The 18,203-nt window shown below is 33.8% G+C and overlaps 1 protein-coding gene and 1 pseudogene across 2 annotated transcripts in view; one reads left to right on the top strand and one right to left on the bottom strand.

Annotated features, from left to right (window-relative positions):
- SGCZ (sarcoglycan zeta) overlaps positions 1 to 18,203 on the top strand; it is a 432,583-nt gene that overhangs the window by 247,300 nt on the left and 167,080 nt on the right. The gene's annotated exons all lie outside the window — the stretch shown is intronic.
- On the bottom strand, positions 17,127 to 18,049 carry LOC110584190 (annotated as a pseudogene).

Consider the following 18,203-nt stretch of genomic DNA (forward strand, 5'->3'; position numbering starts at 1 on the left):
TTCTTTCTTTCTTTCTTTCTTTCTTTCTTTCTTTCTTTCTTTCTTTCTTTCTTTCTTTCATGGCCAATAGTCCCTAATACTATAATTTGAATAATCCATTTGTCCTATCACTGATTTGAAGAATGACTTTCTCATATACTACATTCTTAAATGTACATGGATTTATTTCTGGTCTCTCTGTTCTGTTCTGTTGACATACTTAGACTAAAACTAAACTTTAGGAATTTTTTTTTTATAGCTATGAGAGCAAGTTCTTTTTTATTACTCTTTTTCAAAAGTTTTTGCCTATTGTGCATTTTCTCTTTCAAATGAACTTAATAATCAGCTGTCAAGTTTCATAAAAATTCCTGTTGAGAACTTAATTATGGTTAATATAATTTGTGGGAAATTGACATCTTTATAGTTTTGAGTTACCTATCTAGGAACATGGCTTCTCTTTTGATTTTTTTTTAGAACTTACTTTGCGTTGCTTAGGAACATTTCTTAATATCGTTTTCATATACGCATTACAGATTTGTTGTCAATCACATTATGGTTCTTATTGCATATAGGAATGGCTTTTCCATTCACTTTTCTCATCGGCCTTTGTGCTTATATAAAAAAGCTGTTCTTTTTGGTGTGGATATATTCTGACCATTTTTAAAAATTTTTATTATTTCTATTATATTTAAAATCATTTTTGGCCAATAATGATTTTTAATAATAACAGCTAACAATCAGCTTACACTAGAACTCTAGAGTGAAATTCCTGGTTTCAAATCCTGGCTCTGTGAGTTAGCAGTTTTGACTAATTACCTTATTTAACTTCTCTGTGCCTTACTTTTTTCATATGTAAAATAAAGTTCATAGTAGACCCTAATGTTTTTATTATTAAAACAATAGTAGTGTCCAACCCTACTAAGAGAAATATTACTTTTAATAAAAGTCAAACATTACATTAAATGCTTTGCATATTTTAGCTCATTCATCCTTACTGTATGATATGTATTATTATGAAAGAATATATTTTGAAAGTAGAGTTTAAGGATTTGCTGACACACTATAAATAAGATGTAATAATAAGAGATAATCTAATATTATATCAAAATTTTTATTCTGAGTTGCTATTAACCAATTGGGGGAAAGTAGGGAGTGGGGGAAGATTGTGAGCACATTTTCGGAACTGTTAATTTGCCTGTTAGGAGAGCATGGATTTCAGGTTATACAGGTGGATCCATGAGTCTGGATTTCATGTTGGAGGTGCAAGTTAGAGATATAAATTAGAGATATTGTCTGTCTCTATCTATCTGCCTATGTATCTGCCTATCTACCTGATTTCAATACATGAGATTAGACAAGGATATCAAGTAAGTGAGTGTAAATAGAAAATTTAAGGAAGTTTATTGAATGAATCCTTGGGCATCCAAAATTGAAGACTTTGGAAAGAAGTGGAAGAACGAAACACAGACTAAGAAGGAAAGGAGATTGAAGTAGGAGGAAAACCAAAAGAATGTGGTATCTTGGAAGCAGAAAGAAGAAAGGGTTTCCAGGTTGATAGAGTGAAGAACTGTTTCTGATAGGCCAACTAAAATGAAGACTGGAAATTTATCCTTCCATTATTAGCTTGATTATGCCTTAATCAGAAGGTTTTTTTTTTTTAAACTACTTATTTATTTTAGAGAGAGAGAAGGCATGAGCAGGAGGGGCGGAGGGAAAGGGAGAGAGAATCTCAAGCAGACTCCCACTGAGTGTGAAGCCCAATGCAGGGTTCAATCTCAGGACCCTGATATCATGACCTGAACCGAAAACAAGAGTTGGACACTTAACTGACTGCACCACCCAGGTGCCCCAGAAACAAAATAGTTTTTATCACATTTTAATATATCTATTAATATGACTTTTATTTTTAATGTATTGATTGAATTTCATGAAAAGATATTCAAACATCAGAGCATCTTTTTATTACTGAGACAATCTTTTTTATTGTTCATGAGGTAGCAATTTTTTATTAAACAATCCTGAACATTAAACTTTGCACTTTACAAACCATTTTTATACATACTACCTTACTTAATCCATACTGCTATCCATGAGGAGATATTGTCTTCATTTACATACGGCAATCCAGCTGCCTTAAATCACACAACATAAATCTTAATACTGTGACTAGAATCTCAGTCTTCCTGTCCTGAGTCACTGCTTTTAACAATTCATCAGACTCTCCAAATTAATCCTTTTTTACATATTCTCCAGGAAACCCAAATTTCTAATTATGTATCTGGAGTGCTGGGCTGGACCCATGGAAGAAGGTATGGGGGCAGTTTGAGCACATTGGGTAGTAGACCTTGTTTAGGAACAAGAGAAAAAATAATAATACCATGGTAGGAAATTATCATTAAACTGGGAGACAGTTTGAAGTTGCTGAATATGTAAGCATAGGTGAAATTACTTGTCAAAGAAAATATTCCTTGGACTTAGAAACAACAAAAACAAACAAACAAACAAACTACAGGGAGACTCCAAAAAATACTGTGTATTTTTTTCTAGGGAATTTCTGTGATTGTCCTCTCACTAGTGTAGTCTCTCAGACTCCACTGAAGCCTTGCAGAGAAATCAAGATTTTCTTGTCACCTCATACTTAATCAGCTACCTTTATAAACAGACATGTAAACAAGTTACATGGTTCTCTTCTCTACCAAGACATACACACACACACAGCCCTTCACTTACTACTTTTCAAGAAAATATGTGCGATAATGACACAGCAAACCCAGAACAAAAGAGAAGCACCCATTAGCTCAGGTTGCTGTTACATACAGAATCAGAATTTTTTTTGGGGGGGGCGGGCAATCTGTTGCAGAGAACCTGGAATAGAGATATAGTAAACGTAGAGTAAAATTGAGATGCTAGTAAATATTACGTCTTTTAATGCCTGACAATAATCTGATAAAACAATATAATTCAGTGTTAGGAATTACCTGCCTGAAGGAGCACAAATAATTAAGCATCAAATACCTGCTCATTCATCTCCAATAGCTCCTGCTACCAATTATTAAGTACTTTCCATATGCTAACTGCTATGTGAAGGACCTGGTATGCATGCTTACCTAATTCTCACAGCAACCCGCATGAAGTAGACATTATTACATTCACTTTACAGATGAGAAAAAAGCACGTGGCTCAAAGAAGTTATATAACTTACCTGAGAATCACAAAAAGTTGTGCGACAAGGATCAAATACAGGTTTGTCAGACTCTTATAACTCATGCCCTTAACTACTGGGAAATCTCTACATCTATGAGTGGAATAAGCCAAGTCTTGTCAGGAAGAAGGTAAAGGGGATTTCTCCAGAATTTTATTATTATTCAATTTGTGAAATATTGCATACTTTCTATAAAGTATGTTTTCTAAAATCCTTGCTATAGTTTGTTTTAAAATAGGTACTTAGGCCCTTTAAGAATTTTTCTTGCATGAGATAAAAAATAGACCGTTGTTATACTGAATGCCACTTTCTATTGAGTGGGATTTTAATGAAGTATCAGTGTCATTTCTTATAATGGAACTAAAAGAAATTGTACTCCAACTAGATTTCTTCACTATCCCCAAACTTACATATCTACATGAGCGTGTGGGCACACTGTTGGCATATAGGATCATCTTAGTCATGATGAGGAAAGGGATTTACTGAAAATGTCCAGAGTTCTGGGAGCAGACCACAGAGAAAATATTAGCAACACACACATTAGTTCAGAGTTTTTCAAACTTTTTTGAATATGAACCATAGTGAGAAACAAATTTTACATTGTAGCCTAATATACACTCTGATTTTTTTCTAATTTAATATATTATAGCAAGGCCATCCTATTTTAATTTTGATTGAATTAAATAATTAACATTTCATAGATATATATTTGTTGCAACCCACCAAATTGATTTAATGGCCTTTTAATGTGTGTGATTTGAAAAACACTGCCCTAGCTGTTAGCTCTTCAAATATTATGTTCAATTTGGCAAGGTATTTTCTCTTTTCTTTCAAGTGTCACAGATGTAATGGATTCTACAGTGGGGAATGTATAACACTTTATTTCAATTTCAAAGGAAAAAATACAAAAGGTCTAAATACCATGAAGGCAACAATCCTATGTTTTGAGCACTTCCTACAACTGTGTCTGCTAGATGAAATTTTTAAACTTATTAGTGTGTGTGTGTACTGAAAAATACATATATCTTAGTGAGTGTTTATTTTACTGAGAGAATGAATGGTTAGTATATTCAAAAAATATAAATTAAAATCACACAAAAAGATGTTTCTCTGTCATGTTATACAATTGGAATACGCAACCCTACTGGCCCTAATATTCTGTGTTTGTTCCACAAGTTTTTAACCAATATAAACATGGTGAATTAGATCCTGGAATTGCCATATATAGCATAAGAAATAGTAGCCATATTAACATCATACTCATAAAGAAGCAAAGTAGTTCTCGCTTGCATTGTCTAAAAAGAATTGAAGAGAGCAGATCTCATTTTGAATTTTCAGAGCTTTATGTGTTTATTATGATCCTGTCTGTACTTGAACCACAAAATGATCTGCCTCATGTTTCTTATGACTATGATGTTGGTCGATGAAGTTGTTTGTATTAGTTTACACGTTAATGGTTTGTTGTTTTTTTTTTTTTTCCCTCTAGCTCTTTGTCCTAGATGTCTGCCCTGGGACTGAGTTTGGGAATAATCTTAGTGACGGTATTTTCGCTTTGAAATGGGTCTTCCACACTAGATTAGTATCTATGGATCAAGCTGGTACACCTCCATAGGAGAGAATTTCAGCTGGGCTTTAAACAATGATTGGGGTTTGAATTTGAAATTACAGAATTTTTATGAGCAAGAAAATAATTTATAAAAAAACATTGTTTAGGAAACAGTAAATAGAACAGTTTGGTTTGATATGAGGAATCATATCAAATCCAGGCAGGCACACCCTAAGTGTGTCTCAAGGCTTTCCAGGGGGTAACAAGGCATGGAGTTATCCTTTCTAGACTCTCGAGTTTCAAATGCACTCTTTCCTAAATTTGATCTCCCTGAGAAGGGCCCTGTAGCTGCTACTGCTCTTTTTCCTGCTTCTCTACCACTACTACTCTTCCTTGTTTTACAGAAGTAAAAGATTATCATTGGTCTTTTTTTTTTTACATTTTTAAAAATATTGTTGTGAATATAAGAAGTTCAGAGTGAGGGAGAAGTGGTTGGTTAAGCAACAAAAAAAAGTTTGAGGATACACTGCCCAGGAAGTAAAAGTAAAAAGTTGATAGATTGATAAGTCAATAAATAAATGTAAAAGCAATAGAGATTGGAAAGTATCAGTGGCTGGGTAAGACTGTTGAAAGGGCAGCCTATGCATTCCTCCAGACCATAAGCTCATGGCAAGAAATCTCTCTTTTAGACTTATAAATAAAAAATAAGTTAATTATCGTGGGATAATATTAATATATTTATTTGAAATGAAACATTCAAATTTTTTTGATAGAAAGTAAGACTGGTTTTACTGATGATTTAGGTTGGATGGCAGATGTGTTCTATCATTTGGATAAGCTCAATGTAGAACTCCCCAAAATTGGAACATTCCACAAAATACATTTAAAATACATAGACAATAGTGTCACATAGTTTATCCCTTGTAAACATTAAACTTTAGATGCCAAAAATATTTCAAATGTCAGCTTAAAAATATTTGAGGGGAGGGGCGCCTGGGTGGCTCAGTTGGGTAAGAGACTGCCTTCAGCTCAGGTCATGATCCCAGGGTCCTGGGATCGAGTCCTGCATCGGGCTCCCTGCTCTGTGGGGAGCCTGCTTCTCCCTCTCCCACTCCCCCTGCTTGTGTTCCCTCTCTCGCTGTGTCTCTCTCTGTCAAATAAATAAATAAAATCTTTAAAAAAAAATATTTGAGGGGATATAGTTTTAAAAATATTTTAGGGAGTTGAGTGAGCAAAAAAACATTTGAAGAACAAAGATAAAAAGGAGCAAGGGAACATTGATTTGGAATGCAACTTACGGCTTTACACATGCAGGGTTTGAATGCTAAGGAATTTGGAATTTATCCCTAAGGCGCTGATACTCTAAACTGCGCTATTTTCTTACTTTTGCTTAGTATACTATATTTCAAGTTAATGAAATGCATTTCTTTAAAAATAATAAACAGATTTTTCATTAACTGGAAAAGCTCTTCATTCTTACCCATTATTTGGGGTTGCTGTATTTTAATGTGGTAGACAAGCATTCTTTTTAATATTTCTGAGACATAGAATGTTAGAAATTTTATTAAAAGGTATTACACTGAGCCATAGATAAAGATATATTTTTTAAACAGAAATACTCAGTATCTTAATACTAAAATCCATTACTCTTAATTATTACAAATTAAAATATTCATATTTACTCAATTGATGGTTTAGAAATGATTTCTAGATATGAGATTGTTCTTTCAAATGAAATCTTGAAAAAAATAAAAGCAATATAATGCAAATGGAAATGGAGATCTGGCCCATCCATGAGAAGAATCTGTTGGATCTCTGGTACTCCTGCATTATACCTGGAAAAACACTGGCTTTGACCAATATTTTTAGCGTCATCCTACACTTCATTCATTGTACACTCAGGAGAGCTATCACAATAAAATCCAATTACAAATACTGTAACTACCTTTCTGTCCATATTTTGCCATAGTATGCTTCCTAATCATAAAAGCTCATACTTTATTATAGTCACGATTTTTGCTTTTTCAGATACTTCCCCCTTCTCTGATTTTCCTTTGATTTGCATTAATAAAATAATTGAAAGATTTAAGGTATAACCTCTACTTGTTAATTTTCTATCTCCATAACAATTGAAATCTCTTTTGAAGTAAAAGCAGCCTCCTGTAAAACAGAACCTGCTTTAAATAGCACATGTGACAAAATAAGTAATCTTTATCACAAACTTACTAAGACATATCAAGATCCTAAAATTCCCAGAGACTAAGAAAAGAAAGAATAAGTTAATTCGATGTAATTTTGGTTTCATTAATTTTATTAATGCTAAGTGTAACATTATTATTACAATGAATCTATATGTTGCCCTTGGTCATCCTGCTTTTTAGAAACTTAAAGTTATATCCTGCAACTTTACAAATTTGGTTAGTTCCAACAGTTTTTTTGGTTGAATCTTTAAGATTTTTTATATATAACTTCAAGTCCACTTATAAGATTTGTATGGATTTCCAGGGAACTTAGGTCCTCTGGCTCCAATTTTCTGTCACTATTGAATGTTTTGGTTTGTTTTTCCCCCTGTATCATATGAAAGTTTTTACTTCTGCTATGACATTTACCCAAATATGGATTTCTGTCATTTCCTGGATTTCCCTATTTTCTTAATCCTCTAAAATGAACAGATATATTCACATATGATTTTTTTTTTAATTCTGTAAAGACCTCACGAAAGTTTTAGGGAGATAGAGTATTTACATTTTGATATGCAATGTGATAAAATGCTTTTATTTTACAGGAAGTCTAAAATTTTATTTTTAAAATTGTTTATACATAGGTATTAGACATCTATAATATAAAAGCATTTTATCATACTGCTGAGTCATTCTTGCATTTCTGTCTTATTTTTCTTTCCCTCCCTTTCAAGAACAACAACTGAAAAATTCTTCTATGCGAATATGTGTTCGTGTATTTTTTATAAAAAAAAAAAGGAAAATATGATGGAAAAATGCCCACCAATTTGTTAGTAGAGTTTATATTTGATAATGAAATGAAACAGAACAGAATACAAATTTAATTTAGACACTTCCGTTTTTTAAAATTATTATAACAAGCATATGTCACAGGCCAAAAATTTGAACTCGTTTCAAGGCCCTAGTTTTCACACTATCCCTCAGGATCCCAGAGGATATTGTCATTTTCTCTCTTTTTTCTTTAGTTAAAAACCTAGAGAAAGGAGTCTTTCTTGCTTTAAAAAAAAAAAGGGTAGGTCAATCTACATAATTCAGGAAAGGAGAAAAAGAATGGAGAGAGGGAGAGAAAAGCTGAAAAGTACTGGAGGCATTTGTCAGATTCTATAAACATGGATGGGGCAGAAAAATAATTATGTATTCAGATTCTTTTCATAGATTTTGAGATATGCAAAGTAAGGTTTTGAACTATTAAAATTTACTTTGTGCTGTGAACTGTTTCTTTGACCCTGACACCACTCTAAGGCTGAATTACATGGTTCTAGTCTTTAACCAGGTCACGAAAGTATTAATTTAGAAATTTAAATGTCTGGGAAATAAGGAAGGAAACAATAAGAGGAATGGTTAATTAAATGTCATAGCTCTTGTATGCCCTGTAGTCACTGCCCATTGCCTACCTATGCAGTAGTTATTAGTTAAGTAAAAGTTATTGTAGCAGTATTTTTCCTTGATAAAATATTTAAGTTAAGTTCATTTTATTCTCTGTCTCTCTCTTATTTCTTGAAATATAAATTATTGCAAATAATTGTCTTCAATAAATTTTAGGTGTAATTAGTAATTGTCTGCCATTGCATTTCTTGCCAGGAGGTATTTGTGAAGTGAATTATATTTCTATTATTCTTACTTTATCCTCAAGTACAAAAGGAGAAATTTAACATAATTTATACAAATACCTGCATTTATTGCTTTTTGATCTTTTTAAAATCAGTGCTGAGGTACCACCATGTCACTCTTGCCCTCTTCATCTATGATTTGCAATCAGCATTTCATGTTGCAGTTCACTCAGCTTAATACAGTTTCACCATCTTGACTTCTTCTTCTGATCATGAAAATCTAAAGGAGGGCAATAGAGTCAAAATACTCTTGACCATACCAGATAACAGAGTTTATCAGAGAGAACTTGGGAAATCATCCAATACAGCAAAAGGCTTTGCAGGGAAAGTAATTCTAGTATTTCCAAGTGCTTTACACCACTACATTTGGAATAATGTTTAATTAGCTGAGTAGTCGTTCAAATATCTAACCTTATGTTATTTCAAAATTCATAAAATTAGTGGACAGGCATATGGTTTTAATAGGGAAGTATATATGGGCGCCTGGGTGGCTCAGTTGTTTGAGCGACTGCCTTCAGCTCAGGTCATGATCCCAGGGTCCTGGGATCGAGTCCCGCGTCAGGCTCCCTGCTCCGCGGGGAGCCTGCTTCTCCCTCTCCCACTCCCCCTGCTTGTGTTCCCTCTCTCGCTGTGTCTCTCTCTGTCAAATAAATAAATAAAATCTTAAAAAAAATAGGGAAGTATATAAGCTATTAATTTTGGTTAATTAAGAATTTTATGTCATACTATAATGTCACATTTAACTTACTGTTTGCTGTAATCATGTTGTTAATAGACTATTTTTTGTTGTTATAATAGTTATGAAAAATAGTTTAATTGCTTAAAAGCAATATTCGAAGACTGATTCAGATAGCTTTTGCTAAAAAAAAAAAAAGGCTTTAACACAAAACTTAACACCTTAAAACCATAAGCATTTATTATTCCTCTCAAATTTTTGCATATTCAGGCAGTTTTTCTAGTTTGTACTAACTGGACTGGGGATGGAAAATCTAGAATGTCCTCACAATTATTTGTCAGTTGGCCATGATGGCTGAGATGACATTACATATGGTCTTTCATCATTTAGGTTAGTCGCTGCTTGATCACATGAAAACACAATGGCTCCCAGCAGCAAAAGAAGGCAGCCCCATGTACAAGTGCATCTCAAGGCTCTGCTTATAGTCAGTTTGTCCATGACCCATTAGCCAATAAAAGTCACAAGATTGAGCCCAAATTCATTGGAGAAATTGACTCTCTCTCCTAGTGTAAACAGTAAAGTCTGTTTACAAAGGACATACACCAATGGGAAGAATTTGTGGTCACTCTATAAGCTACTACAGAGGCTATCATTATTTCTGGTCTTAATAATTTTATAGCACTTTTTGTAGTTTTTTTGTAGTTTACCAGTATGATTTTTCATGAAAGATTGAATTATATACTTATACATTTGTTTTAAAAGTAACATTTTAAATTAAACTTAAGATAAATATTTTCACTTAAAATCAGATAAGATTCCTAGATTTTTGCTATTTTATGTTTATGACATTGAAGATATGGAAACGCTGCTTATCAAATTGTTTTAGAAGTCTTGGTTTGGGGACACTGAATCTTTCCTTCAATTTTTAAATAAGCAATATAAATATTAGGAATGTTGGATATTGTGATCATATCAACAAATGTAATTTATGTGGCATTACTCTGATTTACAAGGCATCTATCATGCCAATCATTACCCATCTCTTTGAATTTATGCAATTACGTTTTTCTTAGGATAGTAATATTAGTAGATTAGTTGTTGACATTGATTATCCTATGAAGATTTATAGGTTAGCATTATACTGTATTAAAATAAACACCAGCAAACATATGTGTCAATCTATTTGATCTAGGATCTTTACATAATAAAGCACCCTGAGCTAAGATAGATTACTTTAATGATTTGTATATTCTGCTTGTCTCAAAGTTGATTTAATGAATATTATGGATTTTGATGTAATTATCAGAGTCTATATTTCCTAATTGTTATTAATTGATAATTTCACTGAGGCTAAAAATCTCTAAACTTGGTTCTCTTTAATTTTCTATATCAAGCCATGTCTTACTGCTATAATATAACCAAATTGTAGTTATAATTAATGTGAAAATAGGTGTGCTATTTCCAGACTTATAATTGAATGGCTATAATTTCCTTTCTTACTGAAGTATAATTGAGATACATTATATTAGTTTCAGGTTTACAACATAATAATTTGACTTTTGTATACATTGTGAAATGATATCTACATTAAGTCTATTTACCATCTGCTCACCATACAAAGTCACAATTTTTGTTCATTTGATGAGGACTTCTAAGATTTACTTTGTTAACACTTTCAAATTTGCAATACAATATTATTAACAAGAGTCCCAGTAATACATACCCCCAGGATTTATTTATTTTATAACTGGAAGTTTGTCCCTCCTGATCTCCTTCCCCCATTTTGCCCAACCCCCCAAACCTCCTGCCCTCTGGAAACCACAATTCTGTTCTCTGTATCTATGAGTTTTTGTTTTGTTTTGTTTTGTTTATTCATTTGTTTTATTTTTTGTAGATTCCAGATATAAGTGAAATTATTAGTAGTAGGAAGGAAATAAAAATCAAGGTGAAAATAAATGAAATATAGACTAAAAAGACAGTAGAAGACATCAGTGAAACTAGGAGTTGCTTCTTTGAAAAGATTAATGAAAATAACAAACTTATAACTAACCTCACTAAGAATAAAAGAGAAGAAGCTCATATAAATAAAATTAGAAATTAAAGAGAAGTTACAACTAATAACAAAAAAATACAAAAGGTCATAATGGACTACTATAAACAAATATATGCCAAAAAATTAGACAACCTAGAAGTGGATAAATTCCTAGAAATATATGATCTTCCAAGACTGAATGAATCATGAGAAATAAAAAATCTGAATAGACTAATTACTAGTAAGAAGATTAAGTCAGTAATCAAAAACTCCTAACAAACAAAAGTACAGGATCAATTGGCTTCAATGGTGAATTCTACCAAACATTCAAAGAAGATTGAATACCTGTCATCCTCAAACTCTTCCAAATTTGAAGAGGAGGGAACACTTCCAAAGTCATTTTAATGGGCCAACATTACCCTGATACTGAAACTAGACAACGACAACACACATACACAAAACTGCAGGCCAATATCACTGATGGACTAGATGCAAAACTCTCAACAAAATATCAGCAAAACAAATTTAACAATACATTAAAAACACCATACACCATGATCAAGTAGGATTTATTTAAGGAATGCAGAGATGGTTCAACATACACACACTAGCAAAATAAAAATTAAAAAACATGATCATCTCAATAGATGCAGAAAAAGGCATTTGACAAAATTTAACATCCATTTATAATAAAAACTCTCAACAAAGTGGGTTTAGATGGACCATACTTCAACATAATAAAGACCATATATGACAAGTCCACAGCTAACATCATACTCAATAGCAAAAACCTGAAGGCTTTTCCTTTTTGGGAACAAGACAGGGATACCCATTCTCACCACTTTTATTCACCATAGTATTGAAAGTCCCAGCCAGAGCAGTTAGGCAGGGAAAAGAAATAAAAGACATTCATATTGGTAAGAAGTAAAACTGTCACTACTTGCAGATGACATGTTTTTCTATATAGAAAATCTTAGACTCCACCAAAAAATTGCTAGAACTAATAAATGAATTCAGTAAAGTTGTAGGGTACAAAATCAATATGCAAAAATCTTGCATTTTTATATAGCAACAAAGAATTTTCAGAGAAATTTAAAAAATCCCCTTTGCAATTAAATCCAAAAGAATAAAATACCTAGGAGTAAATTTAACCAAGGAGATGAAAGATCTGTACACTGAAAAATATAAGACATTGATGAAAGAAATTGAAGAAGACACAAATAAATAGAAAAATATTTCATGTTCATAGATTGGAAGAATTAATATTGTTAAAATTCCATATTACCCAAAGCAATATACAGATTCAGTGTAATTCCTATCAAAATTTCAATGACAATTTTCACACAAATAGAATTTACAATTTTCATTTTGGCCACATTTTTAGGAAGTAAAATAAATCCCAAAAAAGGATACTGCTTTACTACAGCAAAAGGATGTAGAGCCATATACTTATGAGATATAAGCATTTTAGATTTTTTTCTGATATAAAAATACCCTCATATTTTCATTTAGGAAAATGATATTGTGATATCATTTATAGGTGACTTTATGATTTTATTAATCTTTTTTTCACAAATATGAAGCCAAATTAAAAATATAGCAAACAAAACAAACAAACAAACAAAAACTATAGCAGACTATATGCATCATGATTTTCATTATAGTGTTTCAGAGAAATAGTAAGAATAAATTAGGAAAAGAATAAATGATAGTTTGGATAGAAATTAGGTTTTTGATGTCTTATAAATGTCTTTATTTATTTTAGAAAAAAATCCATTATGGCTTGGTTAACTAAGGGAATAATTTCCCTCTCACCTATGTAGATACACTGCAACTCCATTTATTTTTCTAGTAATAAAAAATAAAAGTCTCTGGCAATATTGTAATTCAAAAAAAAAAGATTGAGTCAATAATGAAATGAACATAAAGCAATTCTGATTTTTTATTTTTAGAATGCAAAATATACTGATTGATATTTTGCTACTTAGTGTAATTGGTTATCCATTATTTCCACCGACAATCCAGAAGACTCTGATGTTTCAGTATGTCACTGTTGATGTGTTATGCTTCATTGGAAGTGTTTTAGAATCATTCAGTTGTAACAAAAATACACATTTGGAGTACATAATTTTAGGTTGTCACTTCTATGAATCAAATGACTCATTGTTCATTGAAGCAATGTTTGGTTTTCTGTACAAGGGTTTAAATAAGAGGACTTATAACCTATGAACATCCAGCTAGTGTGTGTGGGGGGGGGCGGGGGGAGGCAATATTGGTTTTTAAATAAATCCAAGTCCTTTACATTCAGAATTTCTAATCTTAATATTTTTATAGGATAAATGAAAAGTTATATTTTATTTTTAAAGTAACTCTATCTTTTGTATTAATGTGTCTCATATGTTCTAGCTAGGATTAGTTTCCATTATGTAATGTTTCTTGTTATGATTTTGCTTTTCAGATAATTTGAGAATACATTGCAGTAAATTATTCCTTGTAGAAACTGGTTCCAAAATATGTTTAGAGATTTTAAATAGGTTTGTTTTACTTTGTTTTTAAGATCTTTTTATTTCCCAAATTACCTCAGACAAAAGTGCCCATCAGATATCTCAGGCGGTTAATGACCTTTGATGAGGGTGTTCAAAGATGATAGAAAAAAAGGTAGACAAGCTACCCTCTGTCTAAGAGGGTAGCTTGAGCACGTGGTCAGGGAAAGAAATATAAACATGGCTGAAACTGGAAAAATTGGGGGGTCATGTTAATTGTCTCTCTGAACTTGAATCACAAATTGAGATTTTACTGACTGAAAAATAGCCATTAAATGCTTTTTGAGCACTTAAGTGACTTAGGGTTTAGTTGAGAATAGGATTTGGGTAGTTATATACAGAATGAATTTGATGCAGGGGGATATTAGGGGAAAGTATTCGTTGCAAAAATAGCATTAGTTTGGGACAGGTGAAGCTTGAGTTTCCAGAGAGACATTTTGATAGAAATATTCAGCAGGCTTTTGGCAAATAGAAGCTCAGTCAAACATAAAACTGGAAGGACAGATGAGGAAGCCAGCACATGGTGAAATGGTCAAGCTCATTAAGTGAGTGGCAATTGAATGAAGTTGGAGAGAGACAGAAATACCTGATATAGGTCAGAACTTTCAGAATGATGTTTTTGTCGGAGGAGAAAGACGTCCTTATGGAACAGTGGTTAAAGAAGTAGGAAAATTAAAGTGTGAAACAAATAAACAAACAAAATATAAAAATTTTCAAAGTACATAGTAGAGGCTTCTCTGAAAAAAAAAAAAGTACCAGTCAGGTAAAATATACCTGGTTTGATAAGTAGAAATGATAACTACCTATTATAAGGATAATCTGGATCTGTAAAATCATATATTCAATCAATTCAGGAAAAAAATCCCAATACCTAACTCATGTTTTCACAGAAGTTTTTAAATTTCATGTTAGAAGATAAGTTATTTTTTTTCATTTTGGAGAAATTATATAAAATGCTTTCTAAGTTTTAAGAGCTGGATTTAACTTACAAAGTTAAAAAATAGTTATTAAGATAGTGTAATAGATTCCTTCTCACATTTTGGTCCAATTACAGTGATGCATATGCCTTTAAGTTTTAATCTTAGAGAAAGAGAAGATATTTTAGAGCTGTAACTTCACTTTCTGTACTCTCTTGATGCTGTGTGTGTGTGTGTGTGTGTATACATGTGTTTGAAAAATCACCCTTTGTAAATCAGTGACTTCTTTTAATTAGCACTTATGAAGAAGTTGACATATATTTCTAAACAATTGGGGCAAAATATCAATGAGCTCTAACTGAAAGTCAGCCTTTGGAAAGAGGATTTTGAAAACATTCAAACAGCTACATAATTATAATTTTCATCTGAAAATACTTGGTTAGTGCTTTGAGTTTAAAAATCTGTTTTTAAAGGAGGAGATGAACAACAAAATGAAGTTATAACTTAAAAATTATGTGTGAAGGATAACATGATAATTAAATAATTACTAAAATCAGTTTCAAAAGTTTTCCAACAACTTTTAAATTATTCAACTCAAAGTACATTTACTTTTCTAACATTCAGTCAAATGGATTTGGGGTTAGAGTATTCCAATGAAGGGATAGAGGCATCTGAAAAAATAACTTATGTCAAATAAAATTATTCTCATTTTAGAGGAACTAAAGTTGAAACACTAAGAAGTAATCTTTTTCCCTCTAGATTCCATACGGAACCCATTTAAAAAGTCTAAATTTTATTCTTTTGGTAAAAGGCCTCTATGAAATTTGTTGTAGTATGTTCTATAAGATATCAAAATAAAAATAGGACAAAGATGAATCTGAGCGTAAACAGACAGTTAACTCAAGAGAATGAGTTATTACACTTTTCAAAAGTTGTCTTTGTGAGATTTGAATCCTTATTCAGGTAGAAATTGTAATAAAAATTTCCACAATTCTGTCCTTTCTTCTCTTAGAAAGCAGGAGTCAGCTCCGTGCAGAGGGGAAGAAGCTCTAAAGAAAGCCATGTGTAGACTCTTTCAGTTTAAATATGTACATTGAAGGATTTTATACCTAGATCTCAACAAGGTAGTTTGAGAGGGGTAAAACTAGATAAGCGATATACAATGTCTGAGCATATAGTAAATGATCAATACATGGATGATGATGATGATGCTGGATTGTGGAGTGCCATGATCAAGAAAGAATTCTTGAGATGTTACAGAGTGTAAAGTGGTGTTTTTATTATAGCACAGGGACAGGACCCGCAGGCAGAGAGAGCTGCACTGTGATTATAAAGAGTGACTGATTATATAGGGTTTTCTATCCTGTGGAGGTGAAAGTAACATTGAGGCTCCAGGAAATTGACTCTATAGATTCCTGGAAGTCTGGCTATTATTAATACTGTGTTTTTCTTGTAAATCATTAAGACAGTTAAAACTGTAGTGGAGTTTCTTATCCTGCATGACGGTAATCTTTTTCAGTTGACCATTTGTTTCTCCCTGCCTTTGTTCTTAGGCGGTCACAGTACTGGAGGAATGTCAGACATACTCCCCCTTAAGGGGAGGGCGTTCGTGGGGTATCAGTTCTTGTTTTGCCTTCAGGTGCCTTTTGTCCTCTCATCAGTGGTGATGATGATAATGATTTCCTTGAATATCCTAAGTTGATTCACTCATTCACTCATCGACAGTGGGGCAGAGAACCTGCTGGCTGTTATCTTTCCTGGTCTGACACTGGCCACTTCTTCACGTACCTCCACTCCTGAATTTTGTCTTTCAGGTCCACATTGTTCTGGCTACCCTTAGGATGTATGTGGTGAGGGGCGCCTGGGTGGCTGTCAGTTAAGTGTCTGACTTGATTTCAGCTCAGGTCATGATCTCAGGGTCATGGGATCGAGCCCCACATCAGGCTCTGAGCTCAGCACAGAGTCTGCTTGTCTCTCTCCCTCTGCTCCTTGCCCCCACCCACTCATTCTCTCTCTCTCTCTCTCTCTCTCAAATAAATAAAATCTTTAAAAGATTTATGTGATGAAACTATTGCCATTTGTGGCAGATCATGCTTCTTTGGGGTCCAGCACCCCACTTCTCACTCTACTCTCTAGTTAGAATTCTAGTAGCCACAAAGGATCTCTCGCTTTTTTCTAACTTACTCTTTTCCTTTTGAGGCAATTTGGCTCTGCAACAGTACTGGAGAAGTAAATATTTCAGTGACTAATACATACTGGACATTCTTTTAGTGGAGTCCTTCCTTCTTAGAAAAAAAATTTTTTTTTTTTTTTTTTGAGAAGTAAGCCATTATTTCCTTGTTTTACAACTGAAGTTAGCTTTGCGAGTTGCTTTTTGGTGATTAGTCAAAGAGACCAAATCCCATATCCTCCCATCCAACTCCTCTGACTCTTCCTTTGCTTCGTACTTGGCTGGGACTGCAGCAGCAGCAGGAGTGACAGTGGTGGCAGCCACAGGGGCAGTCACCACAGATGCATATGGATCAGCCAAGAAGGCCTCAACCTCCTCAGCAAGTGGGAAGGCGTCATCAGTCTCCAGTGACAAAGCCAGACCCACTTGACACTGCTGATAGAAGGGGTTACTGGTGTAGCAGTCGGGTAACCAGTCTGCAGACATAACACTAACACTGGGGACACCGTCCAGGAAGCTAGAATGCAGTTTCCTCTGTGATATAAAGCAGTTTGGGGTTGTAGATGCTGCCATTGTCAAACACCTGCTGGATGGAGAAGCGGGGGAATAATCAGCACGCTCAGCAGCGTGGCTTCGCTGGTCCCACTTTGTCTCCTGTCTTTATCAGCTGCACGTCATTCAGGATTTCAGTGGTGCCCCTGCAGATTTTCGTTGTGATGCCTGCCGCCTGAAAAAAGGGGGTCTTCTAAGGCCCCAGATAGTGCTCTGGGCAGGCACAGGGATTTCACGTGGGGCCATGGCACCAGAATGGGTGGCAGCTGATACCTAGTGGCCAGCAGCATGTCCCTGATCTCAGTGAGGTCCTCCTGGGTGAACACAAAACCCACATTCCCCTGAAGATGAGGCAACCATTTCTTCAGGGCTAGGGCGTTCTCCAGTGCCCTTGGATGGCCTGTGCTTCATGGAGTTCTTGCCCACCACAGCCTTCCTGCAGAGGAACCTGTGGCTCTGCTGCACCTGCTTGGAACCCACATTGTCTGTTCCCACAATGAAGTGTTTTGGATAATCATCCAGAAGTTGGATGATCTTAAGGAAGTAGTTGGACTTCTAGGTCACCCTGTCTTCCCTGATCATCATGGTGGTGTGTCAGGGATTGCCAAGCAGGGTTTAAAGACGATGTCACTCTTACAAGGACTCCTGGTGAGAGAAGGTAGAATTTTCTTAGTAGTACGCACTGTCTCACCTCTACCTTGAGAAGATGTTTGTAATTTCTCAAGTTTTTCTCTTT

This window comes from Neomonachus schauinslandi, chromosome 2 (assembly GCF_002201575.2).
Source record: "Neomonachus schauinslandi chromosome 2, ASM220157v2, whole genome shotgun sequence".
NCBI lineage: Eukaryota > Metazoa > Chordata > Mammalia > Carnivora > Phocidae > Neomonachus > Neomonachus schauinslandi.